General features: G+C 43.9%; 1 non-coding gene across 1 annotated transcript; it reads right to left on the bottom strand.

Moving 5' to 3' along the window:
* Positions 1–14,772: 14,772 nt before the first annotated feature.
* LOC121448985 lies at positions 14,773–14,888 on the bottom strand. The gene has a single exon (XR_005974445.1). It is a non-coding gene; the product is annotated as a U5 spliceosomal RNA (small nuclear RNA).
* Between the last annotated feature and the right edge of the window lie 719 nt (positions 14,889–15,607).

Raw genomic sequence — 15,607 nt, 5'->3', positions numbered from 1 at the left:
TCAAACGTTCACCCGCCTACCCTTCTCGGTCGACTAAAGCTCCTAGATAACCGATGGGCGCTAGCTCCACGAAGTAAGTGATGACGCCTGCTTTCCTCTCACATACGTCTCCAAAACGCACATAACTAGGAAGAAAAGAAAGCGAGAAAGAGAAGATAAAAGCGCTTACACGTTTAAATTTCGCACTAACCTGCGTGCAGTGCATTGTGGGTATGTAAATAACACTGGTTCACCAACCTCGGGTGTCCGGAAATGGAGATTTCATTTTCCTGGAGTAAATGTTGGGCCGACGCCAGGGGGCAGCGCAGAAACCAGATTCATGGGACTCTAAACGCCTGGCCCCGCTATAAAAATCTGGTTTTATAATTTACACCAAGTAAAAGTTCTTTTTCTTTTTTTCGTGAGGAGAAATTTTGATTTTGCTTCTTGAAATTTTGAGACGGTGTCTCGAACGTCCCCTGGGCTGGCCTTGAACTCAGTTGGGTCTGGGAAGATGACACAATTCTCTTTGCCTCAACCTCCTGAAAGCGGGGCAGCCATTAGGGAGTCTCGTATATCCCAGGCTAGCATTGAACTTGCCTCATCACCAGGGACCATTTTGAATTCCTGATCTCCTGCCTACTACTAAACGTTGTAATGACAGGTATGTGCCCCCACATCTAACTTAAACATATTCTTAATTTAAAAAAAAATAAACAGCCGGGCGGTGATGACACACATCTTTAATTCCAGCACTCGGGAAGCAGAGGCAGGGTGATCTCTGTGAGTTCGAGGCCAGCCTGCTCTAATGAATGAGTTCCAGGACAGCCAGGACTGTTACACAGAGATACCTGTATCAGGAAAAGGAAAGAAAAAAGGGAGGAAGGGAGGGAGGGAGGGAGGGATGAAGGAAGGAAGGAGCTGGGTAGTAGTGGTGCAGGGCTTTAATCCCAGCATTCAGGAGGTAGAGGCAGGCAGATGTCTGTGAGTTCGAGGCCAGTCTAGTCTACAAGAGTTGATGTCAGGGGCTGGAGAGATGGCTCGGTGTTTAAGAGCATTGCCTACTCTTCCAAAGATCCTGAGTTCAAATCCCAGCAACCACATGGTGGCTTACAACCATCTGTAATGAGGTCTGGTGCCCTCTTCTGGCCTGCAGGCATATATGCAGACAGAATATTGTATACATAATAAATAAATAAATATTTAAAAAAAGAGTTGAGGGGGCTGGACAGATGGCTCAGAGGTTAAGAGCATTGCCTACTCTTCCAAAGGTCCTGAGTTCAATTCCCAGTAACCACATAGTGGCTCACAACCATCTGTAATGGGGTCTGGTGCCCTCTTCTGGCCTGCAGGCATACACACAGAAAGAATATTGTATACATAATAAATAAATAAATATTTTTTAAAAATTAAAAAAATAAAAATAAAAAAATAAAAAATAGAAAAAGAGTTGATTCCAGGACAGCTAGGACTATCACACTGAGAAACCATGTCTCGGGGAAAAAAAAAGAACCTGTCACAAAAAAATTAAAATAAAACAAACAAGAAAAAGGTCACCCTTAGTTACACAAGAAATTAGAGTCCAGTGTATGGATACTTGAGAGTCTTTCTCTTAAAAACAAAACAAAACTGTGATTGGTAGCTAATTCAGTTGCCATTCCCAACCGCTTTTTTCTCTCCACGTTTACAACCACAGTTGGCTACAGTTTCTACTATGAGGCATTAGCACATATTCACCAACAAGACATTGTTTTCTTTCTTTTATATTTAACTCATTATTGTTGTTGTTGTTGTTATTGTGTGTGTCCACACATGGAGCTCAGAAGACAACTTTCAGGACTGTGTTTTCTAGGGAGCAACCACACCAGCAGGTGCATTCAGCACAGAGCCATCTCAGCACCCTCTGCCCCCCTCACTGCTGCTGTTGTTGTTTTTAATCACATTTCACTCATTTATTCTGCGTGTGCGGTGCGAGCATGTGCACACCTGTGGGAGCTTGGGGCGTTCAGTCTCCCACAATATAGGTTCAGGAGAGCAAACTCAGGTCATCGGGCTTGGCAAGGCCTGGATAGAATGACAGCTAGGCACTATCACACACACACACACACACACACACACACACACACACACCACACTCCCGTAAACGTGAAAGAATGCTTGCCTATAATGCACAAATCCTGGGGTTGATATGTCTTCATATAATCTACTGACAAAAATCAGGTATGGTGTTTCATGCTAATTCCCGCATTTAGGCAGCCGAGACTGCAGTTCAACACCATAAGCATTTTGTTGTTGTTGTTGTTGTTTGGTTTGTTCGTTTATCAAGACAAGTTTTGCGCAGTCCAGGCTGGCCCTAAACCTGCAGGTAATTGAGGTTGGCTTTGAAATGATTCTCTCTTCTTCATATCCAGAGTTAGGATTATTGGCATGAACTATCATGCCCCAAGTCCCCGTATTCTTTTCGGTTTAATTTTTTTATTTTATTTTGAGACAGGGTTTCTTTGTGTAGCTCTGGCTGTCCTGGGACTCACTCTGTAGACCAGGCCAGCCCCGAATTCCCGAACTCAGAGATGTGACAGCCTCTACATGCTGAGTGCTGGGACTAAAGGTGTGTGCCACCACAGCCAGGTACTCTCCCCACCCCACCTCCCTCCCCGAGTTTTAAATAGAAAAATTGTCTCAAGGACAGGAACTATTGTTCATTTTCTTGTTCATTCCAGTATGTAGCCCTCAGTGTCTAGAATTCAATAGGTAGGCCAGGCTGATCTTAAATTACAGGGATCCACTTGCCTGTGCCTCTTGAGTGCTGGAATTAACAGCATGAGGCACCATGGCATGCTGATTCACCTTCCTTTAAAAATGAAAATGAAGGGGGCTGGAGAGATGGCTCAGAGGTTAAGGGCACTGGCTGCTTTTCCTGAGGTCCTGAGTTCAATTCCCAGCAACCACATGGCTGGTGTGGCACAACCACCTGTAATGAGATCTGGTGCCCTCTTCTGGCCCTCAGGCAAACATGGAGGTAGAACACTGTATATACATAATAGAAAGAAAAAAGGAAAGAAAGGAAGAAAGAAAAAAGAGAAAGAAAACCCAAAATAGCCGGGCAATGGTGGCGTACGCCTTTAATCCCAGCACTCGGGAGGCAGAGGCAGGCGGATCTCTGTGAGTTCGAGACCAGCCTGGTCTACAGAGCGAGTTCCAGGACAGGCTCCAAAGCCACAGAGAAACCCTGTCTCAAAAAAAAAAAAAAAAAGGGGCTGGAGAGATGGCTCAGTGGTTAAGAGCACTGCCTGCTCTTCCAAAGGTCCTGAGTTCAATTCCCAGCAACCACATGGTGGCTCACAACCATCTGAAATGAGGTCTGGGGCCCTCTTCTGGTCTTCAGGCATACACGCAGAAAGAATATTGTATACATAATAAAATAAATAAATAAATATTAAAAAAAAAAAAAAAAAAGAAAACCCAAAACAAAATACCTAAAATAATATCCATCCACCATTAACCTCCTCGAATTTACTACACCCGACTCCCTCCCACCTCATGTCCTTTTATTTTACTTATTGTTTTGTTGTTATCACGTGCTTATTAATAACCTCCTGAGTCCAATTAGTGCTGCCCAAATTCGTATGGATGTGGAGTCCTACTGGGCAGGAGCAACACAGCACAGTCTCCCTCCCTCAGTAGCCATCAAGTGTCAATCGCTCCCTCTCGAAGGGTGGGGGATCAGACTTTGTGGGTGGTGCGTACACGCCTGTACACACGGTTTTCGTCCTGCCCTCTGGTGGTGGTTCACCGCTAGCACACATACGCGCAATGCATTGCTCACAGTCCCGCGTTTCCATTTAAACGCTTTCACTTCGTTTCTCGTCCTTTTGTTTTCTCAGTAGTGAAGCGGCTCCCAGAGCCTTCATGCGAGACGAAAGCAGAAGTCACTGACCACTAATGTTGTGCACCAAACACCCATTGGTTATGTAGACTTAGCGGTGGCCGAACACAATGGGCGGAGACAGTACTATATACCCTGCTTTCTCTTCAGATCATATTAATTATTTGAGTATTACTAAGAATAGGAAGCAAACATATCTGAGTCCTTGTACAATTTTTCTCAGTCTTCTGTAGATGTGTAGTTTTTCCGTTTCAAATATAACTTTCTTCTAACATATGCTAACTTCACCGCAAGACAATAGGAGACTTAAGGATCTCGCCTTCAAAGTCATTTTCAGCTACGTGGAGAGATTGAGGTCAACATAGGGTTTATGAAACCCTGTCCCAAACATCCCTGAAGGAGCGAACTAAACCCCACAGCGGTCTAGTAGTATTAGTCTCTGATGGCGTTCGGAGCAAATCTTAGGTAAGAAAATTTCTGCCCACCCCCACCCCCCCACCCTTCTCTCCAGGGTTTGGCCCCTGTGTCTTTGAACTTCCCATTATCAGGGCTTGACACACAGTCCAGTGTCTGAGGCAAGGACCTCGGATGCGCAATCCTTTGTGTTAAAGAAACGAACGCTCATTTTCGAGGTGTTTATTTACTGATTTATGCGGAGGGTGAAATCCAGCGCCTAGCGTATACACAAGTGCTCAACAACTGACTGCACTTCCGGGGTTCAATTGAATTCAGACGGCTGAGAAGATTTCCACTCCGAAAGCCTGGAATTTGCACTGCCCCCCCTAGTGGTCAGACCACATCTTTACACAGGAAAAAAAGAAATTTAAGATTTTCCCGGAGACCTGAGGGAGGTGACAGCCTCATTTACATACCCACAATGCACTGCACAGGAATCATTTTTTTTTTAATTTAAAATAAAAAAATCGCTGAGTTCATTTTCCATCTTGATTCTGTTCATAATGGTACTTCATAAGCGACCGAAGCATGAGGATTGCGTAATTTATTTGAGAATGAAATTACCGTTATTGTACTAAGATTAAAGTATTATAAGGAAGACATGCAACAGATCCAAGTTGTCTCTATCTCTTACCGTCCGGTGAATATCATCAAGTCAATTTTTGGAGGTCCTGTGCACCAGGTACGCAGGACCACCGTTTCTACTCCAAAAGCAGAGTGCTGGTTGCAGCTTTCTTCTCTAGGAATGCATTGAGCATACTTTCCTGTGGATTCGATTTTCAAGCTCAAGTATAACATTCTGTTCTCTTAGTTATAACACAAATTCCATGTAATGTAGTTTTCTATGTGTCACAAATTCTTAGTTTGCACCGGTGGGTCTGTGTTCCCAAAGCCACCTGTTCTGTAAGGCGGAGTAGTGGGACTCTTACTCTCAGATCTTTATTAAAAATACAATTGAAATGTCACAATGTTGGACTCTAGCACAACCTCACACACTGTAGCCTATGCAAAAGCATGAAACTGAGAGACCTCGAATAGCAGGCACAGGCTGCTTTTGTGTGTATGCCTACAGGCCAGAAGAGGGCACCAGACCTTATTACAGATGGTTGTGAGCCACCATGTGGTGGCTGGGAATTGAACTCAGGACCTTTGGAAGAACAGGCAATGTTCTTAACCACTGAGCCATCTCTCCAGGCCCATACACAGGCTACTTTAAAAGTAGCAGGCCACAGAAGCAAGGGGGGTTGTGATTGGCTTACTCGAAAGGGCTATTACCAAGCCGGGCGGTGGTGGCACACGCCTTTAATCCCAGCACTCGGGAGGCAGAGGCAGGCGGATCTCTGTGAATTCGAGACCAGCCTGGTCTACAGAGCTAGTTCCAGGACAGGCTCCAAAACCACAGAGAAACCCTGTCTCGAAAAACCAAAAAAAAAAAAAAAAAAAAAAAAAAAAAAAAAAAAAACATATAGAAGAATGAAATTGACCTATTTATCTATCATCATGCACAAAACTCAGGTACAAATGGATCAAAAGACCTCAACATAAACCAGCCACACTGAACCTTATAGAAGAGAAAGTAGGGAGTACGCTTGAATTGTATTGGCACAGGAAACCACTTTTAATAGAACCCCATCATCACAGACATTGAAACAATTAATAAATGGGACCTCCTGAAACTGAAAAACTTCTGTAAAGCAAACGACATGGTCAATAAGACAAAACGAAAGCCTACAGAATGGGAAAAGATCTTTACTAATCCCATATCAGACAGAGGTCTGATCTCTAAAATGGACAAAGACCTTAAAAAACTGTACATCAAAAGAACACATAATCCAATAAAAAAAAAAAAAAGGAGCCGGGCGGTGGTGGCGCACACCTTTAATCCCAGCACTTGGGAGGCAGAGGCAGGCAGATCTCTGTGAGTTCGAGACCAGCCTGGTCTACAAGAGCTAGTTCCAGGCAGGCTCCAAAGCCACAGAGAAACCCTGTGTCGAAAAACCAAAAAAAAAAAAAAAAAAAAAAAAGGAGTACAGACCTAAAGAGAGAACTCTCTACAGAGGAATCTAAAATGGCTATGAGACACTTAAGGAAATGCTCAACATCCTTAGTCATCAGAGAAATGCAACTCAAAACAACTCTGAGGTTCCATCTTACACCTGTAAAAATGACCAAGATCAAAAACATTGATGACAACTTATGCTGGAGAGGTTGTGGGGAAAAGGGAACACTCCTGCATTGCTGGAGGGAATGCAAGCTGGTACAACCCCTTTGGATGTCAGTGTAGCAATTTCTCAGAAAATTAGGAAACAACTTTCCTCAAGACCCAGTAATACCACTTTGGGGTATATATCCAAAGGATGCTCAATTGTGCCACAAGGACATGTGCTCAGCTATGTTCATAGCAGCTTTGTTTGTCATAGCCAGAACCTGGAAACAACCTAAATGCCTTTCAGCTGAAGAATGGGTAAGGAAAATGTGGCACATTTACACAATGGAGTACTACACAGCAGAAAGAAATAACAACTTGAATTTAAAGGCAAATGGATGGAGCTAGAAAACATTATTGAGTGAGGTAACCCAGACTTAGAGTAGAGAGAAAATTATCATATGTACTCACTTATAAGTGGTTTTATTTTATTATTTTTTTTTTGTTTTTTTTGTTTTTCGAGACAGGGTTTCTCTGTGGCTTTGGAGCCTGTCCTGGAACTAGTTCTGTAGACCAGGCTGGTCTCAGACTCACAGAGATCCGCCTGCCTCTGCCTCCCGAGTGCTGGGATTAAAGGCGTGTGCCACCATTGCCCGGCTATAAGTGGTTTTTAAACACAGAGAAAAGAAAACCAGCCTTCAATCCCAGAGAACCTAGACAACAATGAGGACCCTAACAGAGACATACAAAGATCTAATCTACATGGGAAGTAGACAAAGACAAGATCTCTTGAGTAAATTAGGAGCATGGGACCTTGGGAGAAGGTTGAAGGGGAGGGGAGAGGCAAGGAGGGGAGCAGAGAAAAATGTAGAGCTAAATAAAAATCAATAAAATTAAAATAAAGGGGGCTGGAGAGATGGCTCAGTGGTTAAGAGCATTGCCTGCTCTTCCAAAGGTCCTGAGTTCAATTCCCAGCAACCACATGGTGGCTCACAACCATCTGTAATGAGGTCTGGTGCCCTCTTCTGGCCTGCAGGCATAGACACAGAACATTGTACACATAATAAATAAATATTAAAAAAAATTAAAAAAAAAAATAAAATAAAATAAAGACAAGCTCCGCCTACTCCCTCCCCACATACACCACTGAGGCCGGCAGATGTTCCTTCTGTTTGCAGTTTGAGCTTCTTTCTTTTCCATCTCTCTTCCTAAGGGGTAGCTGCTGCCGTGACTGCTCTCCTCCTCCCTTCATTTCTCTCTCTGACTTTCTGCTCTTCTCCCTTCTTGCCTTCTCTCTTTCCCCCTTTTCCTCCATAACCCACTAAATAAATATCCACCCTCACTCTGCATGGTGTGCCTATCTGTCGCTCTATCATCCATCTTGGCTGTGGCTCCTCGAGGGATTGGCAGCCCCGCCAAAGCCTCTCACCAGCTTCATGGCTCCCTGTTTGGGATCCACTGCCCCAGGTGGCCCACTCAAGGAACAGTGCCATTTGCCATTTTACTTTTCTATAACTTCTCATGACCAGACAACCCAGGGTTGGTCCTCCCAGGCTAGCACTACACACTGTGCAGTGCACTTGATTGGGGGGCCCAGGGAGCACCGGATTTTTCTTTATCCTTTTCTTTTCTTTTCTTCTGGACGAATCATAAGTGGTCCCTGCTGTGAGAGACCCTTCGAGTGGCCTATAGCCTTTCTGGCTTCCGAGTCTCCAGCTTTAACACCCTGCCTGTAGAGAGAGGTGTCCCTGCCACCACTACCGCTGATCCCGTGGATCAGTTGGATTCTGAAAACAGCAGTTTTCAATTCCACAGCGTTGTTCGCCCCGCCATGGTTTATTGCATGGTGGCTCGGCAACAGGGCAGAACATGCCTCTAGGTTTCTCTTCCATACAACATGTGACCCTGCCATTTTGACTGTGGTCAGGTGACCTTACCACCATCTCAGCTGATGTCAGGCAACTTCACCACCATTGTAACTGAGAGCCAGGTCAGGTAACCAAGTCCTGTCATCTTTACTTATTCCCTGCCTGGTTCCCCAGTGCTGACTATGTTACCTGTGTGTTTTGTGCAGTGGCATGCCTTTGGCAGGGCACACCAAAAGCATACACATCACCCAACTCCTGTTCATTGTGTGTGTATGAGCATACATGTAACATAAATACACCCATGTTTACTGTTAAATGTTTTATTTGTTCATTGTATCTCATTTCAGACTACAAAAACAGTAAGTCTCATGTTTTAAACTGGTATGTACTTAAGAGTCTCTTACAAGCCGGGCGGTGGTGGCGCACGCCTTTAATCCCAGCACTCGGGAGGCAGAGGCAGGCGGATCTCTGTGAGTTCGAGACCAGCCTGGTCTACAAGAGCTAGTTCCAGGACAGGCTCCAAAACCACAGAGAAACCTTGCCTCGAAAAACAAAAAATAAATAAATAAATAAATAAAAAGAGTCTCTTACAAAAATGCAGTATATTTAATCCAACCCTGATTTAAAATATATTACTATTGTCAGTTCTGCCCTTAACCTAGTATTGCAAGCAGTTTTTTCTTCTTTCTGTCCTTTTACAAGTGTAAATCTTAGGCCGGGCAGTGGTGGCACACTCCTTTAATCCCAGCACTTGGGATGTCAGGGCAGGCGGATCTCTGTGAGTTCAAGGGCACCCTGGTCTAAAGGGCTAGTTCCAGGAGAGCCACCAAAGCTATAGAGAAACCCTGTCTCGAAAAACAACAACAACAGCAACAAACAAAACACAACAAAATGAGTGTAAATCTTACCTGTTAAGTTAAAAGCTTAAAGTTAAAGTCATGCTTAGACCCAGCTCTCCAGGCAGATTCTATACTGTAGTTATATCTGATAAATAGCACTCAACTGCTCAGAGATCTGGGGAATGTGGCATTTAAATATTTAATTATTTAAAAACTTTTCATAGGGGGCTGGAGAGATGGCTCAGAGGTTAAGAGCATTGCATGCTCTTCCAAAGGTCCTGAGTTCAATTCCCAGCAACCACATGGTGGCTCATAACCATCTGGCCTGCAGGCATACACACAGACAGAATATTGTATATATAATAAATAAATAAATATTTTTAAAAAATAAAATAAAAAAATAAAAACTTTTCATAACAAAAAGAGACAGGTTGCCTCCTAGCAGCAGCACTCTACTTCCTGAAAAGAAGACAGAAGACAAATGGGCACAAAACAACATCCATCCACAATTTGCTTCAACTGCCAAGTGCTGACCACTGGGTAAAACTGCCTTTCATCTAAACTGAAAGTCTCCAGATAGTGAACAGAATTGCTGGAATCGACAGCCTAGCTGCTCTGGTCAAGGTAGGCTTGTCTTCCTACAGATTTCTTAGCCCACAGGATCATCTGAAGCCTGGAAGGCCCTGCACTAAAGAGCAAAAGAAAAATATGACCCTCAGTGACCATGGAGGACCCTGAGTAGCTCTATAGAGGTGCCAACCAGTAAGTTCTCTGTAGTTTTATTTTTTTCGAGACAGGGTTTTTCTGTGGCTTTGGAGCTCTCTGTAGTTTTTTTTTTTTAAGATTTATTTATTTATTATGTATACAATATTCTACCTCCATGTATGTCCACACGCCAGAGGGTGCCAGATCTCATTACAGATGGTTGTGAGCCACCATGTGGTTGCTGGGAATTGAACTCAGAACCTCTGGAAGAGCAGGCAATGCTCTTACCACTGAGCCATCTCTTCAGCCCCTCTCTGTAGTTTTTTAAATCAACAACTCAAGTAAATTTTATCCTTCTCAAAGACCTCTGATGCAGTTTGAGAGTTGAGTTTTTTTAAAATATTTATTTATTTATTTATTTATTTATTTATTCATTTATTTATTTATTTATTATGTATACAATATTCTGTCTGTATGTCTGAAGGCCAGAAGAGGGCGCCAGACCTCTTTATAGATGGTTGTGAGCCACCATGTGGTTGCTGGGAATTGAAGTCAGAACCTTTGGAAGAGCAGGCAATGCTCTTAACCACTGAGCCATCTCTCCAGCCCCGGAGAGTTGAGTTTAAAGAACAACTTTACCAAACAAATTTCCGCAAAATACCAATACAAGTTATTATGGCATGTACCTGCAAGTTATAAAGGTGTGAGGACAAGTGCATGCTATCAAATTTCTCTCACGCTGCCTTTCATATTCTTTTTTAAAAAATATTTATTTATTTATTATGTATACAATATTCTGTCTGTGTGTGCATGCCTGCAGGCCAGAATAGGGCACCAGACCTCATTACAGATGGTTGTGAGCCACCATATGGTTGCTGGGAACTGAACTCAAGACTTTTGGAAGAGCAGCCAATGCTCTTAACCTCTGAGAAATCTCTCCAGCATGCCCTTCATATTCATAAAGATGCTTTTTATTATGCAAAAAATATGTCACAGTCATTCTGATATAAATATGCTGCTGTTTAAATTTTCACAAATCCAAAGAATTCTTTTGAGTTCCAGAGAGCCGAATTGAAGGATCCACCTTATTTCAGTCTTTTTTCTTTTTTAATTTATTTATTATATATACAATATTCTGTCTGTATGCCTGAAGGCCAGAAGAGGGCACCAGACCCCATTACAGATGGTTGTGAGCCACCATGTGGTTGCTGGGAATTGAACTCAGGACCTTTGGAAGAGCAGGCAATGCTCTTAACCTCTGAGCCATCTCTCCAGCCCCCGAAGGTTCCACCTTAAACAGGTCAGATAGACTTCTCCCAATTCCCTGGTCCTAATTTTTTTTTCTAAACTTAACTTTGTCCTCTGTTCAGCCAATACCTTAAACAGGTTTGAGAGACACCAGATATTTCCAATCACAAACACTGAACAGGAGCAAAGAGACCAGCTCCTCCCACTGCTAATCTATGTCTTCCCACTAAGCAAGCAGCACTCCTCTCTCCCTCTCCTCTCTTCTCTCTTCCCTTTCTCCCCTCCCTCCCTCCTTCCTTCCCTTCCTCCCTCCCTCCCCCCCTCTCTCCTTCCCTCCCTCTCTCTGTGTCTCTCCCTTCCCTTCCCCAGTACCTTCTTCTCAATAAACTCCACAGTCAAGCTCTCTCTGCATGCCATATTCTACCACCCGCCGATGTCATCAACCTATTATGGGATACTGCAAATGTCCCTATTGCACTATATATTGCAATCAGTTCTTTATTTCCACCATGTGGATCTCAGAACCAAATTTGGGTCTTCAGCCATGGAGGCAAGCATCTTTACTTGCTGAGCCATTTCACAGGCCCTTGGAAGGCCTGGAAGGCTCTTTGATCTCTATCTCTCTTTCCTCTCTGTTTGTCTCTCTCTCTGTCTTTCTCTCCAGGGTCTGTAGACCTGGCTGCCTTGAAACTCGATTTCTAGACTAGGTTGGCCTTGAACTCCAACAGCATATGCTTCCAGGTGCCACCACACCAGGCTGGATCTCTCTGAGAGATACCACTGCCTTCTTGTGAGGACACTCAGCAGCTAGAAGCAAAGGCCACCATAATGAAGAACTGAGGCTTCCTATACCATTGCCTGTACTGTCTTCCAAGGCCTTGGAGAGAGTCACATGGCCACGTGGGGAGTGATCTATCAGCCCAGCCTTCACAGGGCAGCAGTCTGGCTGGTATCTTTGCCTGGAAAACCTCACAAAAGATTCCGAGTCAGGGCTGGAGAGATGGCTCAGTGGTTAAGAGCACTGCCTGCTCTTCCAAAGGTCCTGAGTTCAATTCCCGGCAACCACATGGTGGCTCACAACCATCTGTAATGAGGTCTGGTGCCCTCTTCTGGCCTCCAGACATACACACAGACAGAATAATATTGTATACATAATAAATAAATAAATTAAAAAAAAAAAAGATCCCGAGTCAGAGCTTGGGTATGGTGATGCACACCTGTATTCCCAGCATTTAGGAGCCTAAGGCAGGAGGATTGGGAAGCCAGCCTGGGTTTCAAAACAAGAGACAAAAGGGGGGGGGGAGCGGAGAGACAGAGAGATGGCTCAGAGGTTAAGAGCACTGACTGCTCTCCCCGAGGACTCAAGCTCGATTCCCAGCACCCACATGGCAGCTAATAAATGTCTCTCACAAGATCTGGCACCCTCACACAGACAGCAGGCAAAATACCAATGCAAATGAAATAACAGTAAATTAGTTTTTAAAAAGGAAGAAACCTAGTGCTCAGTGAAACTCTTGTCAGATTCCTGACTCATAAACACTAAGGTAAGAGGCAGGCGGATCTCTGTGAGTTCGAGACCAGCCTGGTCTACAAGAGCTAGTTCCAGGACAGTCTCTAAAACCACAGAGAAACCATGTCTCGAAAAACCAAAAAAAAAAAAAAAAAAAAAAAAGAATAATAATAATAATAAAATAAAAATAAACACTAAGGTACAGAAATTCTTACTAGCCAGATGTAATCCCACAGGCTCGTAATCCCAGCATTCTGGAAGCTGAGGCCATAGGATCATGGGTTTGAGGTCAGCCTGAGATACATAGTGAGTTCAAGGCCCAGCCTGAGCTACATAGTGAGAGCTTTACTGTCTCTCACTACATTTTAGGGATGGTTTTTATTATAGAAGTAGATACCTAATACAGACAAACAGATTTAACAGTGTTTGCAGTGAAATCTGCAAAAGCTTTTGCATGGCCCCTGACTGCCCATTCTTAGCAGCTAGTATGAGGGTGTCAGGGTCATAGACATGGAGGAACGGCCAGCACAAGGCAGAAAGGGGGCACTGAGGAAGGGGCCCTTGGGATTGGGAGAGGGTGGATTCTGCCACCGATATGAACTGCTAAACCTTGTACAAATACTTGAAGGACATGTGTCTTCAGTAAATCAGTGATTTGGTGAATTGTCATTCATCAAGCCGGTCATTTGGTCCACTGACTTTTGGCCAGCATGGACCTGACAAAGTAAGTGACAGTGAATCAGTGTGCTCCTAACCAAGGGATACATTTAATTTTATGTCCCTAGGGAGCAAGTAGTGGGTTATTTGTAAAAGACACTCACGGTTTTATGCATCTTTCCTTTTTATTTTTCTTTTATTCTTTTTTTTTCTTTATTTTTATTTTTGAGACAGGGTTTCACTGTGTAGCCATGGCTGTCCTGGAGCTCACTAAGCGAGCCAGTTTGACTTCAAACTCACAAAGATCCACTCACCTGCCTCTGCCTCCTGAGTGCTAGGATTAAAAGCATATATCACTTTTTTTTTTAACAGTACTAGGTAACAAGGCACCACTGAGTCACACCTCCCTTCCACAGTGTGCGGTGGAGGTCAAAGAACAACTTGTAGGAGACAGCTCTGTCCTTCCGTGTGGACACTGGGGATGGAACTCAGGCTGACAAGCTTGGTGGCATGTGTCCTTACCTACGGAGCCAACCACCAGCCCTGTTTTCTGTTGTGTTTGTTGTTCTGAGAGGGTCTCACGGTTTCACTCAGGAGGCTGGCCTCACGCTGTACAGCCTCTCCTGTCTCTACCCTAGGGACAGGACTCATTGGATTTTCCACTCTCTATAAACTGCTGGTTGTGATGAGTCCTCCCTTGTCGACATTTCCTGGAACAGCAATCTTTCCGAGAGGAAAGTGACATTTTTCTCTTCAAAGCAGTTATAAATGGAGATAAATTCTTTGGAGAAGTCCTTTCTTGATTCTGATTTTCGCGTTCTTAAGTGGAAGGTCATTGAACGAAATTTTTCTACTTCAGTGCCATAAAAGCCCTAAGAAAGTAGTGAGTTTTGGGGGCTGGAGAGATGGCTCAGAGGTTGAGAGCATTGCCTGCTCTTCCTAAAGGTCCTGAGTTCAATTCCCAGCAACCACATGGTGGCTCACAACCATCTGTGATGAGGTCTGGTGCCCTCTTCTGGCCTGCAGGCATACACGGAGACAGAATATTGTATACATAATAAATAAATAAATATTAAAAAAAAAAGAAAAAAAAGAAAGTAGTTAGTTTTAGGTGTCAGCACCTCCCTTGCTTACTTTTTATCCTTCTGATGGAAGAGGGTCAGGGACAGGAGGAGCCAGAACCCCTGGGAAGGGCTAAGAAGGCCCTAACAAGAGCACTGCTTCCTCCCGACACAGGGGCATCCACCATGTGGACTTCACCAGTAACCTCACATTAAGACAAGGAGCAGGAACTTTAACGACCCGCAGCTCTGGACGCACCGTGCTTCAGAGATACTAAGAGAACCCATGAGAAATAACCATAGCAAAGTGTCGCAAATCGTTTAGTTCACACAAGCTATTTTCCTGTCATATATGTAAGTCGGGGAAAACAGATGACACAAACAGTACAGTTCGCTTCTGTCTTAAACATATTATGTAGTCCTGTGGAAACAGGACCTCGAAAAATTAGGTTAAGACTCAAAATTGTTCCTCTCCACGGAAATCTTTAGTAAAAGGCGAAAGATTTATACGATCTGAAGAGAAACCAGAGTATACAAACGTTCACCCGCCTACCCTTCTCGGTCGACTACAGCTCCTAGATAACCGATGGGCGCTAGCTCCACGAAGTAAGTGATGACGCCTGCTTTCCTCTCACATACGTCTCCAAAACGCACATCACTAGGAGAAAAGAAAGCGAGAAAGAGAAGAAAAAAGCGCTTACACGTTTAAAATTCGCACTAACCTGCGTGCAGTGCATTGTGGGTATGTAAATAACACTGGTTCACCAACCTCGGGTGTCCGGAAATGGAGATTTCATTTTCCCGGAGTAAATGTTGGGCCGACGCCAGGGGGCAGCGCAGAAACCAGATTCATGGGACTCTAAACGCCTGGCCCTGCTATAAAAACCTGGTTTTATAATTTACACCAAGTAAAAGTTCTTTTTCTTTTTTTCTTAAGGAGAAATTTTGATTTTGCTTCTTGAAATTTTGAGACGGTGTCTCGAACGTCCCCTGGGCTGGCCTTGAACTCAGTTGGGTCTGGGAAGATGACACAATTCTCTTTGCCTCAACCTCCTGAAAGCGGGGCAGCCATTAGGGAGTCTCGTATATCCCAGGCTAGCATTGAACTTGCCTCATCACCCGGGACGATCTTGAATTCCTGATCTCCTGCCTACTACTAAACGTTGTAATGACAGGTATGTTCCCCCACATCAAGCTTAAAAATTCTCTTAATTAAAAATAAAATAAACAGCTGGGCGGTGATGGCACATGT

Source organism: Microtus oregoni, unplaced genomic scaffold (assembly GCF_018167655.1).
Source record: "Microtus oregoni isolate MIOR12 unplaced genomic scaffold, Mior012 000005F_ref0000423, whole genome shotgun sequence".
Classification (NCBI taxonomy): domain Eukaryota; kingdom Metazoa; phylum Chordata; class Mammalia; order Rodentia; family Cricetidae; genus Microtus; species Microtus oregoni.
The sequence above is the reverse complement of the archived record's forward strand: the minus strand, read 5'-3'. Positions and strand labels throughout refer to the sequence as shown.